General features: G+C 41.2%; 1 non-coding gene across 1 annotated transcript; it reads right to left on the bottom strand.

The window, feature by feature from the left end:
- Window positions 1-4,760: 4,760 nt before the first annotated feature.
- Trnas-cga lies at window positions 4,761-4,837 on the bottom strand. Its single transcript has one exon. It is a non-coding gene; the product is annotated as a tRNA-Ser (tRNA).
- Between the last annotated feature and the right edge of the window lie 1,163 nt (window positions 4,838-6,000).

Genomic DNA, 6,000 nt, shown 5'->3' with positions numbered 1-6,000 from the left:
GTAAATGCACAATAATTCCAAGACTGTGCTGGATAGAAAATGATTTAAATAGTCATCTCAGAAACTGAACCCTCTGCACACTGCAGGAACAAATATATAAAGCAGTGTTCTACTCACTGCTAGGCGAAAAAGCCATTGTAATTTATAGTGAATCTACAAACTAACTCATTTGTAAATTATGTGTTAACAATGACCAGTGCAAACATACAAACAAAACATACATTCTTGCTGCCTAGCAACAGCTGCTCTATAGAAATTTGTTGCCCTAACTGCATTGTATTAATTGGTTTAATCTGAGCTGTTTTTGAGTATACACAAATTCTGACCTCACATTCCACTAGCCCACTAAGTCACAGAAAGTGTGTGGTCTTGCCTCAGTAAAGAGGACTGTGATATTCACAATGTGGGTGTTAATGATACTACGTTATTAAATTACTGGTCCTGACTCATCACAATTCGCCATGTTTTACTGAAGTTTGTGGGGATGGTTCAAATTTTTGAGTCAGGTACCAACCCTTTTGCAAATAAGCCTACAGCACTGCAACAGTTGTCAACAGGAACTAACTGTGTAGCTGAAGAATTGGTAAAAGTTACATATTGGATCTCGTCTCTTGCATTTTCCAATATGACAAAGACAAACACATTAGGCGTCTTACCGCTCAGTTTGTTATCACAACCAGATTTTCTGCTTTCATTTTGTTGGCTTTGCCAGCTCTCAGCCAAATTGTCATATACCAACCTATCCTAGACCTTGGACTCCACTACAGCTCAGTCTGTCACCACATCCAAGATTTCAGGTGGGGTCAAATACATAACTTTAGCTGAAACATTAGATGAAACCCACCATGTCATCAGCCAACTAGTGTGTTCTGGATAAATCAGTGTCACACTACAGGATACCATGGATGTCACCATGGCTAACCCCACCCAAGAAAACAGGCACTGGGAAAGGGGAAGAGAGAGAGATTTTTGTGTGTGTGTGTGTGTGTGTGTGTGTGTGTGTGTGTGTGGCATGGGGGGGAGGGGGGCAGATGAAATGAAGACCTTTACACACCAAAAATCAAGAAACTCAGTGGTAAGAGGTGGTTTGTAAATTGTTGCCAGCAACATTTTACACAGTAACCAATGCATGATGGCAAACTAGTGCACCTAGTACCAGAGCAACTGCTGATCCTATAAAGTATATCCAAAGCAAATACTTTGAAACCACTGCTTGGAGAATGTCAGCTGAAAGAGAATTCAGAAAACAGTCCATAGAGGAAATATACCCCAAATACTAAAATGTTGACACCAGGATGAAGTGAGTCGTGAAACAATCCAAAAGTAACAGCAATCATGTGCTCCACTTGAATGCAGTGCAAACATGAAGACATATGGTGGATAGAAAAGAAGTGTAGAAACACAAAATATACTCACTGAACTGGAGATACAATCACAGGGTGGACGTTGCAGAGATAATCATCCCCCCCCCCCCCTTTTTTTGTTTTTTGTTGAACATCAAACAGTTTCATTTGGTCTCAAGGTGGAGAATCAGTTTCTTTGTACTTTCATTACTATGAAGGGACTTCAATTAGCAATGAAGCAAAACATCTATCACTGCCTCAGCTTGGTAGCACTTGTTATTCGGTGACTGCAATTTTGTTATTCAACACAACCACAATGAAATGTGGCCCTCAGAATCACTTCCAACAACACAGATCTCACAAACCAAAAGATGGCTATGCTGAAGCAAAAACAAAGCTTCTCATTTAGGGCCTTAGGCCAGTTGTGTTAAACTCAGACTGAGGTCCCGTGCTATACCTGCAGGATAGGACAGATAGTTTAATTTGTGGAAAGGGGGCCAACATGAGTGGCTGTCAGTTGCACTAGAACATACTACTTTATTCATTTGAACATTAGAAGAGTAAAGAAAACAATAAAAACAGAGTAAGCCAAACATTAAATCAATTCCCAGCTAAATGCGCCATTCAACTCAGGCTTCATGGGCAAAACAACTTTAATTTAAAACCGGCTTAAGGCTAATAACTTAAGACTCAAAAACAGGAATTTGAATTTAAAAGGCAGAAGGCCTTATCTTAAAACATTTCTCTAAATTAGTCTGAAGGCCCAAACAATCTCATGCCTTAAGGGCAAAACAACTTTAATTTAAAATCAGCTAGAAGCCATACATAAACAAACAACAAGGACAAATAAGAAAAGGCAGCGCATCAAACGGTGCTGACAAGTTTCCAAGAGTCGGCCTGGAATTCAAACACTAATGCTCGCTTAGGTGAGACAGACAGTCAGCCCAACAATTCTCAATCTGACGGCAACCCAACCGACAGACAGTCAACGTACTAAGCGACAGGATAACTTCCACTCCACCAGACCAGCACACAACAGAGAGTTCAATGCAACAACGCAGGAGGTATCGGTGCCCACAGCGAAGTACACATTCAGCTGTCAAAGTACACGCCGTGCTGGACAGCCACAACACTATGAGGAAAATACACTGCCTGAATTTACGTCAATGGCCAGGGCAGGTAACTGGAACATTAACGGCCACAAGGCAGAAGATTCCACTGGTGCACTTCAATTAAAAAATAATCATGTTAAGTTAAACTCCACAGGAGGGCGGCTAGAGTTTCGCCAACTTGAAAACGCACGTTGTTGCTCACGGGATTGCCCCAACAGCCCACAACAAAATTCAAACGACACAATGTGAACAGTTGAGGCTGGCTGGTAGATTAAGTAAAGATGCAACTTTTGTGTGCGCGATCGGTAAGTCACGGACCTCGTAGCAATGGGAACAGCCCCTCAAACCCCGACTACGCATGGACGCTGGCTGCAGCCACAGCCAGATACGCGCCACGGAGACTTCCTCGCTGCTCCACGCCAACCAACCAACTGCCTGCACACGGGACAGCTGGAAACTATAAGCACGAGGCCAAAGATAATACAAGGAAGTGAATATTGATACCACTGCTGCTGCGACTTGTGGAGAGAGAGGATAACAGCATAATCACAATAACTGTGGGAGACTAATCACAGAATAGCAACCAAGGTTTAATGCAAAGCATATCACAAGCCAGCCACGTCTCACAGACTTCAGCAAAACTCTCTGATGGATTGTTGAAACATGATTGTGATGGTGGCTGGGACATGGCTGCTGACTGCCAAGCATACAAAATGGCTTCAAAAAATTAATGGAAGTGTATGACCTATGTGCAATATTAATGAGTGACATCTTGGACATAGCTTCCTCAGTGCACTCTTTTTGTAAATCTCAGCTGCTTAAAACTGCACGAGAGACTGATTCATAAGTTTTTTACAGGCATCTGCTGACTGCTTCACATTCATTGGACACACATTGGTCAAGCAATGATATGGTGGCCCCACACAGAATACCAGGAGGATTCCACAATATTTTACACCATAGATATTGCTAATACTGAAATTTCTCTGCCACTGACCATTAAACTATTACAATATTGATACGGTATGTGTGTACCCTCTACAGCCACAGTCCAGGATATCTACCATAGGACAGCTTGTTTTGTTTGACAGTTGGCTGAGAAAATGGGCTAACAATGTCACCTCACAAATCACAAGCAGAAGTGTTTATTCACAGAGGTGTTCGGAATCTTGCTCTGCAGATGAAGGTGGGAGACCATGTAAGTAACATCAACTGCATGCATCCTGAGACTAATCCACAAGTCATAACTAATGTTATAATATGTCTGCATCAGACATCTGCTTCCGAGGCTATAGCAAGTGATAAATGTTCTCGGTGCACTGGGCCATACTGGGTGTGGAACATATCCTGCCACAATGCTCACCCTGTCCAAATCACTGATGTGTCTTCAATTAGATTATGGTCCATCTTTTACCACATAGCATCCATGTAGTATTCACCAAATACGACAAAAGACAGTGCCACCCTGTTTGAACTGTTTCTTCAACATCAACTAATGCAATCCAACTGAATTTTTCTCAAATTAGCTGACCTACAGAAGCTTCTTCAGCCATATTACCATTTCTGTATTGAAATAAAAATCATATTGCTATTTAACAAGAACACTTTCTTACTATGTAGTTCACACAACTAACCAGCAATTCAAAATTCCTCTTTCCCTGATACTCAGTCCTTGCAACATGCACTTCCTCCCCAAAAGTGACAGGTCAAACATTAACAAAATATTCAAGACAACTGTGTAAATGTAGTGGCTAGATGTGATTAAGATATTCACTGATAATTCAAAAATAACTGATCAACCATTGGTAGGTGCCGTTCCTCAGCACATGTCAGTGTTCCCTCAGAGGTGGTGGCCATCTTGCAAGTTCTCCATTTTTTAAGGCGATTTGGGCTGAATAAGATCTATATCATGTCTGACTCATTCAGCGTACTATCAGGTCTCACTGCCCTAAGAAGAGAGAAGGGCTACAATTTTCATCTTATGAACGTAAGCCAGAAAGTGACTGAACTGCATCAGTATTACACAAGTAAACAAACCTCCTCTTAAGTATGCAATGCACAACAGGCACATATCTGAACTTAAATTGATGGCATATAATTCATGGTAAGGAGATTGAGAAGAGACATGGTGAAAGAGAGGCTGCCACAATTATAATCTACAAACTGTCTGCCCACCTACATGATTAGTGGTTTATGGATTGGGCAAGTTGTACATGCTACCTAATGCACGTCACCATTCCCTACTTGCCTCCACAAGACAAGTGTCAAAGAGACCCTAACATGTATCTTCCTGGCAGATTAAAACTGCTTGCTGGACTGAGACTCGAACTCAGGACCTTTGCCTTTCGTGGGCAAGTGCTCTACCAACTGAGCTACCCTAGCACAACTCACGACCCGCCCTCACAGCTTTAATTTCGGCAGTATCTCGTCTCCTACCTTTTAAACTCCACAGAAATTCTCCTGTGAACCTGGTTCGCAGGAGAGCTTCTGTGAAGTTTAGAAGGTGCTTCGGTAGCTCAGTTGATAGAGCACTTGCCTGCAAAAGGCAAAGGTCCTGAGTTCAAGTCTCGGTCCGGCACACAGTTTTAATCTGCCAGGAAGTTTCATAACTGCGCACACTCCGCTGCAGAGTGAAGATTTCATTCTGGAGACCCTAACTTGTTCATGAAACTTAACATCAGGTGATTTAAATCACGCACTTCTTGTGTGAGTAGATAGTGATTGAGAAATAGCTTTGCGCAACAGACTAAGAGAACTCAAATGCCAATTTACCACTAATATCAAAACAGGCCTCACATCAAAAAAAGAAAAAAATCACAAAATAATCATGGACTTTTTAAGATGTTGTATTCAACACATATAATTATCAGCCACAATGTGCTATGTAATTTGTTGTTATCAGATATACTATGTACCAATGTAATATGGTAATGACTGAATAGTATACACACAAAGTACCTTTGTAATTAAATAAAAAACATACAGAATTCATGAGTCATATCACATACCCTGTCTCTCTTCTTCCAGTCTATGTCCTTTCCACAGCAACAACAATGGTTAACACTGGACACTGTTATCACATTAGCTACGTGGTGACAAATGTTATAATTATCTGACCACATTACCTTATTGTTCTTTCATTCAGTGGGCAGAGGAAAATTTAACTAACTGTTTAACATTTTTGTTGAATCAGTGTGAAATTGATGATTACGATGTGAAAGGTACATGTACAGTCAATTTGTTCATTCATTTTGCTCTGTAGAACCCATAAAGAAGGAAAACCTCCAGGGTTGCATAATCAGTCAAGGTAAAGAGCAACAAAAGAAAGAGAAGTGACTCTTAGAAATGTAATCTGTACAGTGTATTGACAATAAACTGTCACTTCACTGTTTAACACATCGACTGCCTAAAGGCCGCTAACAGCCACAGCAGAGCCTCACACCTGATGCCGTGGCCCAGCCAGGCCCGATAGTGAAACATCCATCACTACACACGCAGCAGTCAACGTGTTAATAGTATTTATGGTTACATAGCTCAATTAAACG

This window comes from Schistocerca piceifrons, chromosome 6, assembly GCF_021461385.2.
Source record: "Schistocerca piceifrons isolate TAMUIC-IGC-003096 chromosome 6, iqSchPice1.1, whole genome shotgun sequence".
Lineage (NCBI taxonomy): Eukaryota > Metazoa > Arthropoda > Insecta > Orthoptera > Acrididae > Schistocerca > Schistocerca piceifrons.
This window is presented reverse-complemented; position numbering and strand designations above follow the sequence as displayed.